Below are 22,375 nucleotides of genomic sequence, written 5' to 3'. Positions count from 1 at the left end.
CAAGGGTATAGCCTGGGGAAATGGAGAAGCTTTGAATATTGGTGTAAGAGATATTCCCTCTGACAGTGTCAGTGATGTATCACTTGGTAAACTTTGCTGAGTTTTTTTTTATCCATGTTATTTATTTATTTATTTTTTTGTTCATGATGGATACTTTGCAAAGTTCAGTATTTGCAAGTATGTTTATGTTATGTTTAGTCATTTTTGCAGACTCATTTGTTTAAATGTCTTTAAAGTAGACATTTTAATTGTCCATATGCTCTTTGGAAATCAAACTTGTGATTTTTATCAGTGACATTGTCATCAGGGTCAGAGATTAATGGGGGCTTGTGATAAAAAAAGCCCCCAAAATGTCAACAAAGACCTTTACAGTGCACTGAAAAAAATTATTAATTGTAAATTGTCGTAAACAATTTATATAAGCTAAATTTAAACAAAGTAAGTTGAACATTATACTAAATTGATTTTTGTTTTGTTTAAATTCAGCCTATATAGATTGTTTGCAACCTCTAAACTTAAAAATATTTATAATAAATCCATTGAATCTAATTTTGAATCTAAATCCGGTGAATCCAATATTTTTTCAATGTGAGGTTAAGAAAGCTAAAAAAAATAAATAAAATAAAAACACTAGACCATTAAAATTGAAGTCAAATGTGACACTGGACCACCAAGTAATAAATATATATATTTTTCTTTTTGAATGAATAAAATATGGGCAATGTTTTATTCAAATGTTCAAAAGATAGACCACAAATCAAATCAAGTTCTGATATATTTACAGGTTGAAATTTTACAAAATATCTTTATGTAACATGAACTTTAATATTCTAATCATTTTTGGCATACAAAAACAACAACAACAACAACAACAATAATAATAATAAAACATTCATGTGTAATTTTTTCTTTGTAATTGACATTATTACATAGTGAATAAATGTAATGACATATGGATAAATAAAAATGTGCATTTTTTTTAATTTAAATCACCTTTAAATGTTTCTATATGAAGATTTTAACAATGCACTTTACTAATCAAAATGGTTTTGATATATTTACAGCGTGAAACAAAAAATCTTCACGTAACATAATCTTTACTTATTTTTGGCATAACAAAAATCTATAATTTTTTTTGCAAGATGTGTAATAATAATTAATCTCACACATTTCTGTCAAACTTGAAATGCAGGACGACAGCAGATGTAATTGTGCTAGTCAACGCAGTACCAAAATAATTATTTGCACAACATTCTTTAAATGACCAATGTGCTTGTTATTTGTGACTGGCACCAATTTTGATTGGATTTCAGTCATGCTATGATACCCCTCGGGACGTATTCAGTATAATCAATTTAACGAACTGAACATAAAAGACAAAGTAAATTAAGGTTTACCTGTGTTTTATATATTGTGTATATGTTTTTTTTTTCATATATGCTGCTAGAAGAATTTAGGGTTTAAGAAAAAGGGTTATGCTCCTGTAATGTTTTTAGGTTCTCTAACAATCGTTTAGTCTCTTATGTTGTTCAATGTAAAACAACATTAAAATACAGTTTATTCATTTGCCAGTGATCATTACGGTGACAAACAAACTTCTGGTACATCCATTTAAATGTGTATCATACATTGGTGTATCACAGATTAAAACAGTGCAGATTATCCAGTAATGCAAATAATGGTAATAAAAACAGACTTCTAAGTAAATAATTTGAATGTAAATGGGAATGAAGACATTTGCTTGAGTCTTTTATGCTATGCAGTCTCTCTGTGTGAAGAGTAACTTTCATGTAATTCTGATGATCTCAGACAGAAATGTCAAAAGGGTTCTGCAGGACCTCCATGTTAAATTGTCATTCGCCTGGAGGGTGACGCCATAAACTGTGCAAGACTTTGATTTGGCCGGTTATTCTTGGATCTGTCTTGAAACATGTGTAGGGAAGGGGACAGGTTATTTATTTTTACAAACTGCCATCTGTTGTGGCAGATTGCAAAATGGCTGCCCTCTAAATATGATCTGAATCCAGAGAAGGACAGAAACCCAAAGAACAACATACTGGGGCCTAAATGCAATTTAGGTTTTATTTGTTGTCAAATTATTTATTAGAACTCAATTACAGCGAGCATATGTTTCAGTCAAGTTGCCTCGGGTATATAAACCAGGTGCTTTTTTTTTGTTTGTGTCATTCAAAAAAGTTCATGTCAGTTTATAGATGCCACCTAGGGTTAAAACCGGCCATTATCTGTCATATTATACAGCACCAATCTGTTGATGACCTAAACAGACAGAAACAGAGAGAGAGAAAAATACGTCATACTGTCATAAAGTTTATAGAGTGCAACAAGGACAATTTTCATTAGAAATAAATGGCTGAGAATTGAAATGGATACATTTAATTTGGCCCCTGCAGCACAATAATTACTGAAATGTCACCAGTAAGTATTTGCTATTGAATAAAACTACATTGAGCCTTGTTGTTATCTGGGTAACTCTAATAGGAAATCATGGCAGACTCGGATCCAGAGTACTTCTTAAATCATCGAGGGGGTCTAATAAAGTAAAGCTTATTTTTTGTGGAAACAAAATGGAAACGATTTTTTTTTTGTACAAATTTAAGTGGATTAAACATAAAACAAGTAAGTTAATTCTATCGATTTGTGTATTTCTACAGTGTGTATAGCATGAATTAAAAATATATTGTTAATTTATTTATTTAAATCAAATTATTGTTTTATGTGAAACTTGTTTTATCTACTTATTTGTGTTATTTATTTGAATAATGTGTAAAATTATCAAATTATTTTGATTGCTTTATTTTAATTTAATTTTAATTTGTTTATTTTATTGTACACTTTTGTATTTTATTAATGAAATTATTAATATAATTGTTTTTAAATACTGTTTAGTTTTTGTGCTCCAAAAATTCTCTGTTCCCCACAGCATTCTCTTGTGAATCCACAGTTTGAAAACCTCATGCAATCAATAAGAAAGTTCTTACTGTAGGGTCCTGGTTAAAAGATGACTAAGTCTTTCACTGTTGGTTCACGATTCATTTATTGGTCACACTCCATAGAATTAGTTCACATTATTTCATCATGAATCACCGTAAGAACTAGAGACAAAATAAACAACAAACAACAAATACAAATAAATACCGAAAATGAACACTAAGCCAACATCAACATCAATCTACAATCTTAAACAAATAAACCAAATTACCTAATTTTTCCCTCAAACCAGGAGCTATAACTCATAAAGGAGGAATCCGTGAAGCAACTGTATACCTGTTCCCCTTTTACCGTGTTTCACCTAGTGTTCCATACTTTGTTTTCATTCAGTACTACACGCAATTTAAACATCCGGTACGCTCCGCATTTTTGATGTCAAGTCCCCAAACAACTTAATTCCTTCAACAAATCAACCCGTATACAAAATACAACACAACATAAAAAAATAAATAAGTTTAAAATCATGAACAAAGTAACACATTATTTCAAGTTTCTTTACACTGTGGGAGATGTTGATTTAATAACTTTTGCAAAAACATTTCAAGAATAGGCACCAGACTCAGATGAGCCTTGTAGACCAGAGTCCTCCAGTAGGTGTACTATTTTCTATACAGAGAAGGCCACTCAGCTTTGGCATACAGTTCACAATGGTGAGTTAGTCTATGACAGCCTTTAACAAACCTCAGAGCACTGTGATAAAGCTGAAGACATTTAGCTGAATCATTCATACCGTATATAAAACATCACCATAGTCACGCAATGGTAAAAATGTTGCAGACACCAAACGTTTACGAGCTTTAAGAGAAAAGCAGGATGCATATCAATATTAAAACCAAAGCTTAACTAAAATTTGGAACCAAATTTGCTACGTGTGCTTTGAAGGAAAGCTCTTGATCGAGTAAAAAGCCCAAGTGCTTATAGCTAGACACTAAATTTATTTGTTGACCTTGGGCAGTGATAGTTAATGGTTGGTTTTGCACAGTGGTGGAACAATTTGTGAAAATCATCAATTTAGATGTATCTACATTTAAAACCAATTTTAAATCCCAAGGACGAGGCTGAACAACATTAAAAGCAGACTGTTAGGATTGTATGGCCTGAACAAGTGAAGGAGAGCAACAATAAATCACTGTATCATCAGCAAACAGATAATAAAAGGCATTTGGAAGATTGTCACACAAGTTATTAATGTAGATAGAAAATAATATAGGCCCTAACACCGATCCCTGCGCCACTCCTTTAGGAACCTCTAAAGATAAAGAAGTCAAATCGGCCATATGGACACATTGTGTTCTGTTAGACAGGTAATTAGCAAACCAAGTGGTTCCCTTTAACTCATCACAATCTTACATTGAAAATTAAATCGAAATTACATAAGTAAGTTTTTTTTTTTTTTAATTTGATAAGACATGCAATGGCTTTTTTTTATAGTGTAGGCTGCATGTTTCTATCCATAGATGTGAATTGGACTCATGGTCAAACCTGAAATATCGCATACAGTATTTGCAAATAAAGCACCGCTTCCATCCAGTGAGTCAAAGAGGACAAATTGGGTCATTTTCTGATAAACTGGTATATTTTGTAATCATGCATTATTCCAAAGTGCACATACAAATAGGGGGATGGTGGAATAGTTAGTTACAATTAAGAATTGGTCATGTATCATGAAGTGAACTACACTTTACTGCAATACATCTACATAAAAATCTAAGAATAATTGGACAGTCTGATAGTCTTTACATGATTCTATCCATATGTGCAGCTATTCATTTCAATAAATTGTTGATATCCAGTTATCCTTGAATGAGATGCTAAATCTTTCTGAAATGTCCAGGTTTACTTGTGGACCTCACAAGTTGAAGAAGTGGGTTTCCATGACAGATCTGTCAGTCACTGAGCTGTGGTCTAGATATGGAGCCACCAGGAAACCGGCAAACAGATGGCTTGGTGTCTTGAGAATGAAGCTTCCTCACCCACCCCCATCAAACCCCCAAAATAAACCATCGGTAAGATACTGTAAGCCCCTTGGATTTGTTTAAACTCCTCATCCAGACTAATGCACAATTCACCACAATTTACTGCTGCTTCCTAATCTTGTACTTTAACCATTCTGACTGATTTTCACCTCAAGGTTTTCTGAATTTCTAGAATTGGTAACATCACTTCTGGTATCCAGGAATAAAGTATGAACTGATCTCTTTGCTCATTTGCAATTAAATCAATCATAGATGACTCACAGCATTTGCTGCATATTTATTTTACCCAAACTGTGGAAGGGTTCATCTTTATTTTTGGGGCAGGCGTCTGATCCTGTGGTCCCAAAGCTGTTGAAGGGGACAGGGTTTAGACTCAAGCAGGTGTCCACACTGACATCTGTTTCAATTCTCAGGGGAACCACCAGCAGATCCGCAGAAACCCTCTCACAACATAGTGGACCAGCACTGATGAACAACTAAAAAGGTATGGGATTTGACTTATTTATTTTTTTGTGAGAAACTGTATTTAAATTGTTCTGTGAGTGGAGGGTAAATGGATTACATTTCATTTCTTTGGGCCTTAAATTGGATAATTTGTCTCATCAGCACAAAAAAGAGAGAGAGAGAGAGAGAGAGAAAGACAAAAAAAAAATCTTGATCGTACACTTGATTAGCTATGTTTCCACCCAAAGATGGAAATTAAATTTATGTGCAAAACTGTATTGCATAAAAGACAAGCGAATAAAGCAGCGTTTCCATTCAATCAAAGTCAAAGAGAACAAAATCTAAATTTCCTGATTAACTTCCTGAATAAAAATTGAGTATATTGTGGTAGGAGAAGCTGCGTGAATCTTTTTCTTATTTAATAAATGATTTGTGCCTCAGAAGACAATGCTGACATGCAATGAACACGTGGTGGCATTTGAAGGCGTGAGACGTGGAGCACACACACTCTTGACAGTTCTGATAATATAATAACACTATTACTGAGATGGTTAAGGCATTTTAGAATGACCAAAACAGCATTTTAGATGTTTTACAATGTGCTTAGCTTGCTGGTTTGTCACAAACATTTTTATCGTCACTTGATCTCTTCTAACAAAATCACATTTCTGCTATAAGACTTTCTTTTTTTAATGCGCATCCTGGAATTTGTTCGGTAAAAGTGTTTCCATTGCAGTTCATGCACGTCTTTTTTTATCAAATAAAAATGTAATTTACTAAGTCATGAGCATTTGTTTTTATGCCCATTTTCAAAATGTATGCCCATCTTGCTGTTTCTATCAACCGTTTTTTATGCGCTATCCAAAATGCAAATAAATATAGGTGGATGAAAATATAGCTATTAGAGATCCGCAGATAGCTGAAATGTCACCCGAATCCGAGGCTTGATTAAAATCCATCCACCCGCCAGCACATATAAGTTTATGTGATATATCCACCCGATCGTCACTTTAATAATTCTAATTCTTTGTTTTAAGCATGATGATGATGATAGGTCAGCTAGGACCGTTTGTTAATAACAGCAGATTCAGTGAGCTAATCTGCGCATCCCTTGCCAGAGACGACACGGAAGGGGCATACTGCATATCAAGGCAGCACAGGTTCACACATGCATCCACATAACTTCCAGTGGTATTTTTTGCTGTCCTACGAATGTAAGAACTTAAAATGCCTGTCAGATTTTGACTTGACCGGCCTTTCGATTTAGCACATACTGTACATGATGTTTCATATTTGAGGTACCGGTCTTGTGGCTTTCATATAAAGCGACAGCCATTGCATAGCCTATGACATATCCAGCACTTGATTCAACCTACTGTAGTTAACCTTTGCTAGAACGCTTCCTCATGGCACTTTTGTTTTGTTTTTAATTCTCCCTTTTTATGTTTATCTCGGATTACTTTTGCCCTCATGTCTACTTTAACATATCTGTTCAAAAAATACAAAGCCAAAATCAAGTCATTTACCCGTGACCCACCCGCAATTCATCATAATGTATTTTCTTATATCCTGACCTGCCGATTATCCGCAGTGATTGCAGATATAACCGCCATCCGCCTAATAGCTATTGTAGCAAAAACAGCATACAATTATAACAAAAAACAAACTAAATAAATAACCTGCTGGAGAACTTAATAGTAAAAAAAATTATTAATAATCATAATTGACATATTATTAATTACAACAGTCAATGTTTATTCTTAATCCTAATTATTAAAATAAAAAAAAGATAAATGTATAAGTACATTTTAACAAAAAAAAAAAAAAAATTATTTAATAGAAGCAATCAAGTGTAAAAATGTAAATACATTGAAAATATCAAATGTAATAGAATTGGTGACCAATTTCTTTACTTTCTCAGATGTTACCCATCTGGATTTTGACTAAAAATTATTAAAAACTAAATTCCTAAAATTAAAAGAAATATATTAATAATCAAATTCATTTTCTGTTCATTAAAAAAAAACATGACTGCCTTTTCCATATATATTTTCACTGCTACAAAACAACTAGCCTACCTCCAGGTGCTCCGGTTTCCCCCACAAGTCCAAAGACATGTGCTTTAGGTGAATTGAGTTAGCTAAATTGTCCATAGTGTATGTGTGTGAATGAGACTGTATGGGTGTTTCCCAATGATGGGTTGCAGCTGGAGGGGCATTAAACATGGCTGCATAAAACATATGTTGGATAAGTTGGCGATTCATTCCGCTGTGACGACCCCTGATTAAAAAAGGGACAAAGCTGATAAGAGAATGAATGAATGAAAATCACTAGCCTATTTACTTTTTGCCAAAGCTGTGATCATTAAACATAGCAAATAATCTGAGAGCTTAAAGATTGTGCAATTAATCTGCGGATCATATACAATCCAATCCTAGGGGATCATGGATCAGCCGCGATCCATTTAACCCTTAGCAGGGATTGGCAGAGTGTAAATAACATCATTTTATCCTTTAAAATTTGATGTGTTTATCATAATGTCTGGAAATCTTATTTTACTGATAATCCAGACAGTAATAGATATTCGACTTGCCTTTGTGTATGTATCGTTTTCCCAACAACGCAATAAGATGTCTCATCTAGTATTAATGTCATTTTCATTTGCCCATTTCTTGTAAAATGTAACCATGCGTGAAAAAAAAAAAATCCCAAAAGCCTGCTCGCCCATATGAAGCATTGATCTGTGCCCATCTAAAATTAAGCAGCGCTCTGTCTTCATGCATTTCAAGTGTTCTTGTTGGCTTTGGCCAGGATTCTGCTCGTTTCTCCCCCACACTTGACCTGGATAATAAGATTAAAAAGCCCTCTGATCAGTAATGCATGCTACATCTCGGAGGGAATATTTTGAAAGCTCTGGATGTGTTTGTTGTATAATGCTGACAGTAAATCACAGGAAGGCTGGCACTCGCTCCGTGCCGATTACACAGTGGCACGGTGAAGATGTGGGTCAATCTCTGAAGGAAATGGTGAGGATAGATGAGGATACAGATGACTTGAGCTCTCATAAAGGATTCCAGACATGAGCCCGGCAGTGATATTGAATCCTGGGCTTCGTGCATGTCTTTTAAATAAAAAATCTTCTGCAAACAAAAGAGACTGCTGCTCTTATCGCTTTATTTTTGCTCCCGGTGGAGGGAAAGAGAGAGCTAGGAAGCGAATGATAGGGTAGGGAATTGCATTCAGGCTCTTTGGTATTCTGTTTAAACAATGAAGTGGCATTGTTGGCATTTAGTGTTATGGAGGAGGCTTTGCAGAAAAGGTCAGTAAGAGTGCGCCTACATGTAGTTTAAAATGAAAACACAGCACCACAGACATATTAATGACTCCAAGGGTCCTATAGACAAACTTCAGTGCTGTGCTGTAAGTTTAGTAGGAATCGAGTTGCTTATACTGTATAGAGCCTAAGGCTACACTGAGTGGATAAACACAAAACTAACACTGGTGTCTTCACTGATTTTTAGAATCAGAAGTAGAAATTCTTTCTTTCTCTTTCTTTCTTTTTTGTCATTCATACATTCATTCATTCATCCATTAATTCATTCATTTTCTTTTCTGCTTAGTCCCTTTGTTAGTCAGGGGTCACCACAGCAGAATGAACCGCCTACTTATTCAACATATGTTTTATGCAGCGAATCTCCCTCCAGCTGCAACCCAACACTGGGAAACCCATGCACACGCTATCACACACATTTTTATTTATAAATATTTTTTAAATAAAATGTGTTACATGGTAGGGCTGCACAATATACCATTGTAGCATTGATATCGAAGTGTGATCATTTGGGATAGTCAAATCGCAAGTACAGTATATGCAATGTTGAGTTTGAATTATAAAATATGACTTTGAAATATGAAATATGTGTTTTTTGAGGCTTGTGACTGAGGATTTTCAGCATTCAAGCCTAAGAAAATGTACTGTTTTTAACAATTAAGTTAATGGAATTATTTATATATTATATGTTATATATATATGTTATATATATGTTATATATATATATGGTATATATATGTTATATATATATATATATATATATATATATATATATATATATATATATATATATATATATATATATATATATATATATATACACAAATAACATAAGAAAAATATTATCAGAAATACTGTGAAAATTTCTTTGCCCTGTTAAACATCATTTGGGAAATTTAAAAAAAAAAAAAAGAGAGAGAAAAATCAAAGGGGGGCTAATAATTCTGACTTGAACTGTATATAAGAAAAAATCTCCTGATACATTTAATTTAGCTCCTGCTGCCCAATCATTACTGAAATGTCAACAGTGAGTATTTGCAATGGAACAAAACTACATTGAGCTTTGTTGTTATCTGGGTAACTCTAATAGGACCTCATGGCAGACTCGGATACAGAGTACTTCTTAAATCATCGAGGGGGTCAAATGTAGCTTACCCAATTCACGAATAGCGCATGTCTTTGGAATGTGGGGGAAACTGGAGCACCCAGAGGAAATCCATGCGAACACGGGGAGAACATGCAAAATTCACACAGAAATGCCAACTGACCCAGCTGTGCCACCGCACCACCCTTACTAATGCATTATTAACATTTAAATCCATGATTGTTATGAAACCTTATTGTAAAGTGTGACCTTTGTATCATTGTCTATTTTCGAATGGTATTTTTCATTTTCTTTTTATTTTAGACGTGCTGAAGTTACTGCTCTCACTGGTATAGTTGTAAAATGTTGTTTATTATATTTCTTAGCACAGTCTAGTTTTAGCGTAGTATTTAGTTTTGCCGTCAAACATGTATTTTCATTTTATGTTTCCCAGTTATGTTTTTTCTAGCATTTTTAAAATCTTTTGTTAAATAAAAACAAATACGAAGACACTTTTTATGCTTCTCATTAGTTGAAATGCACAGATCCACTAGTTTTCATTGGTTTGATATTCTCTATGCACACTTTATCCATCACAGCGGGCTGAGTGGTTTCGGGGTGAGGATGAACTGAGGCTGTGCTGTTTCCCTGAGCTCAAATCAGTCTGTCTGGACGTGGGATTAAGGGGGTGAAGAGGGACATGAAGCTTTTTAGACAGCTCAAAATCTTCACAGACTTTGCACGCAAAGATGGATCGGTCATGGCTACCAAACCCTGTATTAGTGGTGCAGTTACTTGTTGAATCAAACTCAAAAGTTGTCTTTACACTTCAGCGTTTGGATGAAGTAGTTCAGTAGTTATGGATAATGTGTTAGAGTGTGATGCTATGGATACATGGCTTCAACTATTCTAACAAACCAACAAGTGGAAATCTTTCCGTGGCTTCTTTTGTGTTGGACTGACTTCAGATCTGATAGAGTCACTCAGTGCTTCCAGGATTTGGTTTGCTATATTTCATTAGGATTTCAGCTGTGTTGGAGATGCTTCCAACCTCAGACCAGCACACACCTACTTTGAAGTTCTGTGTAATTTATTGAGCTCACGTTGCTTATTTGGGAATGACATCATGAAGGATGTGGCAATGATCAGGTCCAGAGATGGAAAGGCTGGTAGATTTCCATATAAATGTTGCTAAATTTATGGAGCTGCTGCTTCATCATTATGAGTCATTTCAGGAGTTTTTGGTGTGTGATTTGCCCTAAATAATGTGAATGACTACATGTAGTGGTTGGGTTTCTGATCCCTCTTTAATGCATTACATTGGGGAGACCATAGCAACATATATTTTTATATGCAACGCTTTTGTGTTTCCAACTTTTGGCAGGTTCTAAGTGCAGTGTTTTTAGACTTTGAAAATGTAATATTCCCATCTGTTACAAGTTCATTTCCAAACTGTTTTCAACACAGTCAATTTAAAAGACGAAGAAAAAAAATCAATTACATATCAGTGTTTAAGCCGACAGCTAGCTCTCTGCAACTCTCACATTGTCGCCCACTGAAGCTAAACAGGGCTGTGCCCAGTAAATATGGGAGACCACATCGGAAAGCTACTGTAGGTTGTTGTCGGAAGTGGTGTTAATGAGCCCAGCAGGGAGTGCTCAACCTGCAGTCTGTCTGGGTTCTAATACCCTAGTATAGTGAAGGGGACTCTATTGGTCAGTGAGTACCATCTTTCGGATGAGACAATAAACTGAAGTCCTGACTCTCTGTGGTGTTTGAAAAAGATTAGGGGTTTAACCCTGGCATCCCCACTGGCCTCCGTCCATAATGGCCTTCTAATATGCCCTTATCATAAACTCCTCGCCACCAATCAGCTATTGTGTGGTGTGCAGTCTGTCACAATATGGCTGCCGTCACATTACACTGGTGCTGCACACTGGTGGTGGACGAGGAGATTACCCCCAATTTGGAAAGCGTTTTGTGTCTAGAAAAGCGCTATAAAAATGGAAGTAATTATTATTATAATTATTATACCATATAATATCCGTATTTAAATGTTATACTCATATTCATAAATAATTTTTCAAAGATTGTCTGTCTGTCTGTTTGACACACGCACACACACACACACACACACACACACACACACACACACACACACACACACACACACACACACACACACACACACACCCACCCACACACACACACACAAACAACCATGTATATGTATGATTGGCATAGGTCTCTGTTTACAGAATGCTTGTGTTTCCATGACTGAACTCTTTTTTAAATTCATAACAGTCAGTTATTTGTGAATTTAGTTTATTGTGAAAAAGTGATCTGATAAAAGGCATTGTTCACCCTGAAAGGAAAATTCTGGCATCATGTATTCATCCTCCGCTTGTTCCAAAACTATTTGAGTTCCGTTCTTCTGTTGAACATGAAGAATTACTAAAGAATGTTGCAAAGCAGCAGCCATTTAATTCCACAGTATTTATTGTTCCTGGATACATTTATAAAAGTTTAGAACCACTTAGGTGTAAGTAAATGGTGTTTAAAATGTCATTCTTGTGTGAACTTTCCCTTTAAGTCCACCATATGAAATGACTGAATAAGGATATGTGCATATTTGTGTGTTAGAATACCATTTTAACATGCTGCATGACGTTCTTTTCAAAATGCTAATAATGCCTTAATAATAACAATTGAAATAATTCTTTACATTTATGTAGCACTTTTTTTTGGGTCCTCAAGCACTTGACAGCTATATAGGGGAACCTTCTCATTCACCACCAGTCTACAGCATCCACCTGCTGGATGATGCAATGGCAGAAATGTTGTGCCAGACCACACATCTCATTGGTTGAAAGCAGACAGATTTATGAAGCCAACTAGAATATGGGGATGGTAAGGAGGCCCTGATGGACAGAGGCCAGTAGGCAAATTTGGCCAGGATACCAGTGACACACACCTATTCATTTCAAAGAACCTTCTGGGATTTATAACGATCACAGAGAGTCATGACCTCTGATGAGATTAAAATCTCATCTGAAAGATGGTGCTCACTGAACAGTATAGAGTCCCCTTCACTATACTGGGGTGTTAGGACCCATACAGATAACAGGTTAAGCACCCCAATGCTGGCCTCACTAACACCTCTTCCGGCAGCAACCTAGCTTTCCAATGTGGTCTCCTATCAAATTACTAACCAGGTTGCAGCCAAGCTTAGCTTCAGTAGGCGACCATGTGAGAGTTGCAGAGAGACACATTTGCACATATTTGATATTGATTCATTTTTGTTATTTTTGATCTTGAATTATTATTTATCAGTAATAGTCATTGGTAAATGACATTTAAAATTTAATTTATATTTATATTTACATTATTTTATTTTATATTTTTGCTTAGAATTAAAAAATATATATTTTATAAGGATATCTTTACATCATGTACACAGTTCACGATCACACTTTATTTTGATGGTCTGTTTGTTGAATTTAAGTTACATTGCATATATATGCCAACTAATTCTCATTAGATAATAAGTAGACTGTTAGGCTGGGGTTAGGGTTAGTATAAGTGTCTTATAGTCAGTTAAATGTCTGTTGAAGGGGCAGTGTCAACAGATATTAAGCAGACAGTCTATTAATACTCAAATGGACTATCAAAATAAAGTGTTCCTCAATTCACCACGGGTTTTAAAGGATTGGGATGAGTTTGTTCTTGTTTCAAAAAAAAAAAAAAAAAAAAAAAAACACCCTCTATAAGATTTACTGTCTTGTTTGTAAAAGCTAGTACATTCATTTCACAGTTACCAATAGGAACGGAAGGCTAGTACATTCATAATATACATTCGTTTAACTGTGCTATACGGGGAAGAGAGCGAATAGCCAGGCAAATATTGAATAAGCCTGTGAGCTGTCACAAACAATGATCTACATGCACGAGTGTGTCCTCGTACTGCTGTTGGAAAGTAAACTTTTATAAGGGAAGCTGTTGAGGATGAGTGTTCAAAGAGAAGAGAGCATGATTAAAGGCTAACCAGCTTCCATTTGCAGTTCTACCAGATATGAGGGAGATTTTGTCCTCCTGTAGGAATTTGCTGAGCTTAACGAGAATATATGAGATGAGACGGTGGCTGAAATGCACAGAGAGGAAACCCATAAGCATCATGGCCGTTCAAAGATAGCAAGCAAAACAATGCGCTGAGAGAAACAGAGGAACTGCGGAGAGAGGCTTGCCAAGAGAGGCTTTCTGAGATATTTGATTGCAGAATTGCTCCTGAATTACCTTGGCAAGAATGCAGGTTACACTCCATAGACGGGCAGAGGAAATCATGCCAGGAGAGCAGTGGGTATCATTACGCTATCATGTTTGCAGCGTTCATTGTGTTTGCAAGCAGTGCATTGCTCTGCTGTTTTGTTAATGGCTTTTCTTCTTCTTCCTTTATCCTCTCTTGGAGCATTGGTGGATAGGTTTATTGTATTTTAAATGAAAGATAATTAGTCTACATTATGCACACAGCCGACCTCGAGTAAGCTGAGAAAATGAAGCTTCTTAAAGGACCAGTCCGCACATAAAATTCATCATTTATTCACACTTATGTTGTTCCAAATCTGCATAACAAGGAAAGTTTTTTACAACTTAAACAAGACTGTTATTCTATCTTTTTTTTCTCTTGACAGCCACTGATGACTATAAACAATCTATTTCAGTTATAACTGTGTTTATATTTACATTATTGAAGGCATAGTTTATCCAAAAAAGTATTCTAAATTTACTTGTTTAACTACTGCTTTGACTTTCTTCTTTCTTCAAATGTTATTTTTAAAAAATTCTAATGACTTTCACAATATTTTTCCTATTATGAATGTCAGTGGCTACAGATTTCCAGCTTTCTTCGATTTTTTTATTGTAAAAAAAAAAAAAAAAAAAAAAATATATATATATATATATATATATATATATATATATATATATATATATATATATATATAAATATATATATATATATAAATATATATATATATATATATATATATATATATTTGATATATATATATATATATATATATATATATATATATATATATATATATATATTTATATATATATATATATATATATATATATATATATATATATATATATATATATATATATATATATATATAACACAAAAACAACACAGACAGAGGCATGGAATGTTAAAAAGATGCAGAAATAGTAGTTTCATGTCTGCCTTTTTAGTTAATCCCATTTTATTTTATTCTTTTTCACTTTTATAAATGTCCTAGACAATATATTTAAGAAAAGGTAGAATGATAGAAGTAGTAACACATCAATTACAACATATTTACAACAAAGTTTCACAAAATGGCACACAGTTAAACGGAAATCAACCATAACAGTACATTATAAACTTGTGAAGCAACAAAACATGTGGGTATACACAATTACCAATGATTAAAATTAATTAAACACACCCAGCATTACATTAAAAAAGTAAGCATATGGTGTACACATCTGTATGGCCTCAACTGCAATGCTGAAGTAGACATTTTGAAATATTCTGAGGATGTTTTCAATGTTTTGTTTATCATTATAAATCAGACATGGAATGCAAATGATTCCATTTCCACTTCACCACTGGAGAGTAACCTGATTTTTAAAAGAAAGTTTTGTAAGAACAGTTTACCTGCGTCTCTGGCTTGCAAATAAATATCAAAAGGGAAAAAGCAATGTGTGCAATTGAAAGAATTCCTGATCTAGAAAGAAAACAAGCTTTCAAATATTAATTACATCTCATACCAGCTTACTAATTATGAACAGGAAAGGAGTTTTCACATCAGGAGTTTTAAACCTTGTTTATGCACAGAATTCAGTGTTTAGGGTGTAAATCTTTGGTGCTTTCAAGTAGCTAGACTTAAGTTTTTTGCAAAATCAAAAGCACATAATTTGTGCTGTGTTAATAGCATCATTTGATTGCAGGACTGTCTGTAATAGTGTATTAAATTGATGTTTTGGCTCCACAACTCCTGTTTATATCGGTCCAGACCTCTTCTCTGAGTGCCAAAGGCTGCTCTTTGTAAACTGACCCTAATGGAATGGTCATAGTTGGCAGGATCAACAATATAATTGCCCTTAAAAGCAGAAAGTGACAGGAGTCTGCTTGGACAGAGGATCCCTTGTGCAAATAAGCTTGAATTTAAGTGTAGCTCTGCTAAGTCAGCACAAGGCAGCTCAATAGACACCAGTCCATAGCAGACATAGTTTACAAAAAGAATCAGAGAGGTTAAGCTCAGCTCAGGTTTGCTTGATATGTAAATAATCCCACCCTAAAACAACACAAATATGACAAATTTCACTTCAATGGTTTGACCATGTCTGGACCGAGCTGTTTGGTTTGTTTTGTTTCAGTCTCTATGAACAACACTTTTGGCTTCCTTCTAAAATTTGGGACTGAATTTACACAATTAAATGTCCGCTCTTTGATGACCTGCCCATCTTGGCTCCTGAAATGGACCTAAAAAGGTTGTGAGCTGAGCTTGCGTGACACTTAACGGCCGGCAACTGTGTTTTCAGCAACTGAAAACACACAAAACACACACTACCCAGCTGTCCTGCTGCTCCCCACTGGGCCCTGGCACAAACAAAACTCATTTGGCCTCGGCTCCCCTGATTTGAACACAGTGTCCATGGAGAGAGAGCTTCATCTTTCCACAGTCAAGTGCACTTGGCAGCCAATTAATGACAAAAGGATGAAGGAAAAAACGCTTTCTGTGGCACTTTTTGCTGTGACCATTTCATTGATCGAGTGGACGATTAAACACCAAAAAGGACAGGTAATGGATCTAACTCCCACGAGCTCCATCAAGTTGTTGTTTTCTTTCACTAAAATGTGAAGAAATTGCGTTTTGAAAGCATGCGTCTGAGCGTTATTTACAGCTATGGTCTCCTGAAGACCTTTTCTTCTTTCTGAGAAAGTGAAACATTCTGCCATAGGATCCAGTGCCAACTGAAGAGCATCGGTGCCAGCTCCTTTTCATTCTTCACAACAACCGACGGCATTATTTAGTCTGCTGTGTTGCTAAAAACAGGCTCATCGATGCTCAATGACACTCGGCGCACCAGATCTATGGGACCACGCATAAGAATTCTGACATCATACTCTCTCAGACACTCTTGAGTAGCAGATGACCATTCTGTCACTTCAGACGGAAGGAGCTTCTGCTGAAGATGAGAGCCTTCCATGGGAAACAGGTGAACTCCAAACGTCCATGTGATGCTTTCATACTTGATGGTTATAGTGGAGAATGTTTTTTTTTTTTTAAACATTTTGTTTATTAGGTTTTTCCAAGTTAAACACAACGTACAGAATAATCTAAATAGATCTTTCATCCACACACATACTGCCCAATACATGTCCTAAACCTCCACCCTAGGTAGTATAAATAAGCCACAAATAAGCCGTGAATAAAATTAAACAAGAAAACATTAAAAAGTCAGGTTTTAAGCATTCTGTCCTGTTATACTCAAGTGAGATATGAAGCTGCGCCAGTATTTGAAAACATGTCTTGCCACTTTTTCTAAACGAAATGCAATTTTTTTCCAAAGGCATATAAGACAACACTTCTTTAATCATGGAAGTAGACGGTGGTTTGGAATCCTTCCATCTCAAGGTTATACATTTTTGGCTGCTAGTAGGGCTATTCTAACAAATCTAAAATTAATGCATTGTTGATCAAGTAGTGTAGAATCTCCTAAGAGGGTAAAGGCTCTTACATACCAGGACGCTTTTCGTTTGCGTTTATCGTCAGCGTTTATTGTCAAGACGTTTTTTTCCAGATTCAAACCCAAGCGATTTTCACTGTCGTCAAGCAGAAGAGTATGCAAAATCTCTTTGACATTAGATGACGCTACACAACTTTAAGCTTCTGACGCCTGCTTGTAACACAGAAGAAGAAGACACGCTTGTTGTTATGGGTGGTTCAAGCAGCAGCTCCAGCTCTACGTTCTTATCGCCACAGGGCATCGTCTATAATGTGCGCTCGCATTGACAGTTTTGGACTTGAGCGCCTCCAAGTGCTTTTTACTTTAACATCAGCAGCTCCGTGCACATGAACAATAATGCAAACCTGATTTTGGTTGGAGAAGGTTTTAACGCGACGCGTCAAAAAAAAAAAAAAAAAAAAAACGAGCATGTGGCGCCCTTTTTTAAATAACGTTTTTGCATCTGGCGTTTTGCACATTGGTGTGCACGATCACATTGACGCCCTTTATTTAGTCAAAAGGCATTAAACGTTGACGGAAAACGCGAGCAAAAATCAACCCGGTGTGCATGGGCCTTTAGTCTAGGCTCAGAATAGGGTTTTATTAAAAGGAGCTTGCACCTACATTTTAACATTTTTTAAAACACAAGAATACAAAGTTCAATTTACTGCAGTTATCAGCTCAAATGAACATATTTCATGATGTTTTATATAAAATAATAGTAAAAGGACACTTTTTTTACCTGATTTCCTCTCACTTTTACCACAGTGCATGATTTGTAGAGTAATTTATTTGATGTTTACATACTGTATCAAACCTATAGCTCCAAATGTATGGCTTTTCCAAATAATTTGCTTGGTAGCTAAGCTGGTACAGAGTTGCACACACAATGTAGAAATGAGTCCTTTAAAACTCAGTACTACTCTTGTTAAATCAGCTGAGCCTGAGAAAAAAATGTTCTAACCCTTTTTTATGAACTTGAGATTTGGGTGTTGACTATAAGAAGAAGATTGATGACACAAGCAACTAATATTTGTTTTTCCACAGACCAGGGGTCACCAACCCTGATCTAAGAAGATCTGCCTTCCTGCAGAGTTCAGCTCCACACATGTTTGAAAATATCAAGTGCTCCTAATTAGTTGCTTTAATTGTATTTGATCAGGGTTAGGGTTAAATTGCTGGAAGTTAGATCTCCTTCTTCTTCAAGACAGGATATGAAACTGCATTGAAAGCCTTACTGCTTCTCAGTTTGGTGCTTGCAATGCCAACGTTGTTGGTTTGATTCCCAGGGTAAGCTAGAATTGATAAAACATACCTTTAAAGCATTTTAAGACACTTTGGATCTGCCAAATGTGTTCATGTAAATGTAAAGAAGCCAGTTTAGATGGTTAGGGCATTTGATAAGGAGGCTTTCTGGAAGCCTTCCATTGTACGGTAAGAGTTTTAAAGCATGTGCAACTACAAAGGAATGGTTTACTGTAAATCTCTCATCTGGCCTCTGAATGTCTTGGTGTATGCCCTAATAGGAGCTGGAGGAAGCTACTGGGAATAATGACGTATGGGTGGTGTTATTTAGTCTGCTGCCTCCATGACTTGGTCCTAGACAAGCTGAGGGGAATGATTCTGATGATGATTTTTTTTTATGGGATTGTTTGGATTTATGCTAACACATAAGCATTGCTCTGGTTGCTGAATCTGTTGTACAGAATGTTCCATGGTTAATATTTTTCATTCATGAAATTGTGCAATAATGTTGGTTTTTCAAAGATACAGTTTGCAGAACTTAGTGATTCATGTTAGTGTTGCCAAAATGATTGTTTCTCCAGTGGATCATGATGCAGACATGGATGATTTGTTATCAGTTCAGTAATAGATAATGACTGAATATAACATACCGACATCATTCAATACTGTATGGTGAGGGAGGTAAGATGAAGGTGTAATTAAAACTCTCCAAACAGCTGAAAACACTCACAACTATGTACAATTTACTGCTTGTGAGTTTCACTTTCATTAACTGAAGGTGTAATAGAACCCAAGACCCCTACTCTATTCCTAGGGAGGAAATACAGGCATATAGTGTAAAGCTCCTCTGCCTTTTTCTGTCACTCTGGACTATTTCACCCTATGTGTGGCCAATGATTTGAGTTAATGTTTTCTTTAATCTCTTGGTTGTTACAATGATACTTATGGATCCAGATACAAGCGTGTCTGTGTTTTCTCCACCGCATCATTCATCTATGGGCAGAGTTATCCACAGCCTGCTGATGGATCAATTGATAGACGCAGATTTCAAATGCCATTTCTGAGCATCTGACTGCAATGACCATTGCTCAACAGCACTCAAAAAGCAAGTGGGAACATGTTTTTTTATTATTATTATTTGAGTAGTTGTATCATACACTTGAACTTTTTGTATTTGTTCTAAATGCTCCTGTTGTCTTCTGTGCCTGTACTTGAGTTTTGTTTGATGTATTCAAGAAGTATGTTTTCTTTGAGCAGGTAAAATTAATGGTTCACTTCATATAATGACTGCTTTTTTGAAAAGACAAAATGTTTTTTTTTTTTTTTATTTCTTCTTTTAAAATTGTGGATGGAATGCATCATTAATGCACCGTGATATCTAATTGAACTGAATCAATGACATGATAATCGTAACCAAACCGTAAGACAACCATGTTTACAACCCTAGTTGTGATGTGATGTTAAAATTGCTGCCACCATGTTTTTTATTTGATTATTTATTTACTTAATGGTTTAAATATGGAAAAATCATTGTTGACTGCACATTTAAAGGATCAAATGTTGCACAGCTGTAATCTGGAGAGGCATGGCAGCCGTTTGGGCTTGTTCTTGGCTCTGTGGCTCAGTGTTTGGAGTCTGTGTTGCCTCATCCAAGGTTTTCATTCCAATCGACCATTGAACTGTGCAAAGTGGCCAGACACTGGCCTGGCCTGCTAGTAATCAGAGAAGCCTGTCTGCCCTAGAGGACAAATAGGATTTAGCATGGCTTGGATTCTCGCTTTCTTCCCAGTGACAAAAAGAGCGCAACCTCCTCATCTTTCCTCCAGCAGCCTAAGACAGTGAGGTCATTTTCCAAGTGTCTCTTGAAAAGGTATCCTTCATCTGATGGTCAGACCTGACCAGACAAGAGGATTGCGATGGCAGCAAATCAATCACCAAGGTGTTTAGTGCCATTTAAAGAATTCCTGATTTAGAAAGAAAGCAAATGAGAATGCAGTGACTCATGCCTACAGGATGAGCAAGCTTAGTGTTACAGATGGTCTGGGTAATGCTCTGGACAAATAGGCTATTCTCCTCTGAGATTAGACATGGAAGTCTTGGAAAAGATGATATGTCTGGGGTCAGGAGTGTGTCAACATATGCTCATGCAATCATGCACCTCCCCTACATCAAACAGAGTTGGGAAGATAAATTGATAAAAATAAGACAACTCTTTTGTCCAAGTAACATGATCATAGGGTTTCACTCTGAAGTCATCATGCTAAAAATAAGAGGCAACGGAAGCCATTTGACAGTTTCAGATTTCTCTAAGGATGAGGTGCTAATGAATTGAAATGACATGAAGTGTCAGATCTACTTATTTGCTGTACCACAGTATTCAACAGAAGCATTTTCTGGTCAAACTTATGAGGAAATTGCTTCCAAGAATATCTTGGTGAAACGTAACATTTGTGTATGTGTACATGTGTGTGTTAATTAGACATTGCAGAGGTTGGCATACATTTAACCACTCGTGTTTTTTTTTTTATTCACACCAAGCTGTCAAAAAGTCATCTTGTGAAATATTCCTGTCCAAATAACTGTGGTGATGCATTTTAATATTCGTTCCTTAAGATTTTCAGCAGCCAGGGGTCTCCAGATTCTGCTATTTTTCCTTTTTCTTCTTTTTTTTCATGTATTTAAAGATTTGCAATGACAGAACAGTTGTATAGGTGTCTCCTGTCATCATATATATACAGTAATAAAGCCATCTATTAAACAATCGTACATTGGTTAGTAATTTAAGTCTTTTGTGAAGGGCAAAATTAATAGTTGAAAAAAGTCTTTTAAAAACTCCCATAGAGTACTCTGATTTCTGACGCAAGTCATACGTCAGTTTTTCTAAGGGTAAGAAAATCTGTTTTATATTGATTTATCCACATATTGACTGAAGGAATGTTAGTAGAGGACCACAACAAAAGACCACATTTTCAGGCTAGATAAGTGCAAAGGTGTAATACAGATTCTAGTCCACGACTAATGCTTCATTCCCACCAGCAGCGACTTTGTAGCTGCCCGTCGCTCTGTGTGGTGTCCTGCTGCAAAGGCAGCTCTGTAAAGGTATATACAGCACGAATACAAGCAGCCTCTGAGTGAGCTGAGAAGGGATCACGTAAGCTCTTATTGTGCTCTTATTGGTTGTTGCTCAAAAAAAGGCACTCCTCGTTTGCATAAAGTTGAAGGATTCTTAACTTTGTCGCAGCGCTCAGCACTCCTTTGAAAGAAACAATTGCCTGTTGCTTTGCCGCTATGAGTAGCTCATGGTGTGAATAAGGCTTAAGGTGTAGAATTGTGTTTTACAATTCAGAAGATAAATAACTAAAAGGTTTTCCAATAATCTTCTAAACTAATTTGTGGATTTCTTTCCAGTATGTCTTAATCATGTCACAATCCCAGAATGCATGCATCCGGTACCAACATTGGATTTGCACTTAAAACAACATTGAGAAACATTAGGAAATATCTTATTGA

At 35.7% G+C, this 22,375-nt stretch overlaps 2 protein-coding genes across 5 annotated transcripts in view; both read left to right on the top strand.

Moving 5' to 3' along the window:
• Nucleotides 1–5,469, top strand: part of traf2a (Tnf receptor-associated factor 2a) — a 72,908-nt gene extending 67,439 nt beyond the window's left edge. For both annotated transcript variants that reach the window (XR_015491251.1, XR_015491252.2), the window contains 2 exons: nucleotides 4,844–5,015; nucleotides 5,399–5,469. The gene's annotated coding sequence lies outside the window, so the exon portion shown is untranslated. The remainder of the gene's footprint in view (nucleotides 1–4,843; nucleotides 5,016–5,398) is intronic.
• tncb (tenascin Cb) overlaps nucleotides 5,432–22,375 on the top strand; it is a 130,689-nt gene continuing 113,745 nt past the window's right edge. For 2 of the 3 annotated variants that reach the window (XM_087251197.1, XM_087251194.1), the window contains exon 1: nucleotides 5,432–5,469. The gene's annotated coding sequence lies outside the window, so the exon portion shown is untranslated. 3 annotated transcript variants of the gene reach the window in all.

Source organism: Danio rerio, chromosome 5, assembly GCF_052040795.2.
Source record: "Danio rerio strain M-AB ecotype USA chromosome 5, GRCz13ab, whole genome shotgun sequence".
Classification (NCBI taxonomy): domain Eukaryota; kingdom Metazoa; phylum Chordata; class Actinopteri; order Cypriniformes; family Danionidae; genus Danio; species Danio rerio.
This window is presented reverse-complemented; position numbering and strand designations above follow the sequence as displayed.